We start from the raw sequence: 297 nt of genomic DNA, 5'->3' as shown, positions 1-297 counted from the left end.
AATAATCTGTTTAAAATAGCGTCGTCTTGTTGTCAAGATGAACATCAAACTATCTGATATCAAAGAGCGCCTCCTATTTCTTTATTTTTGTTTACACACAGCATTATCTAATTTTAATTTAAGTTTTTCCCTCATACATTTAAAAATAAGAATACAATGGTTTCCATTGAATAACATTTATATATATATACATATCTCACTAGTATGGAAGAATGTACAAAGCATATATAATATTTAACAGGATACAATTAAATATCGTCTATTTATTGAACAATTTGGAATTGCCGCTGCCAGAAA

This window comes from Ylistrum balloti, unplaced genomic scaffold, assembly GCF_031769215.1.
Source record: "Ylistrum balloti isolate Yb309-2 unplaced genomic scaffold, AGI_CSIRO_Ybal_v1 Utg369782, whole genome shotgun sequence".
NCBI classification, from domain to species: domain Eukaryota; kingdom Metazoa; phylum Mollusca; class Bivalvia; order Pectinida; family Pectinidae; genus Ylistrum; species Ylistrum balloti.
The sequence above is the reverse complement of the archived record's forward strand: the minus strand, read 5'-3'. Positions refer to the sequence as shown.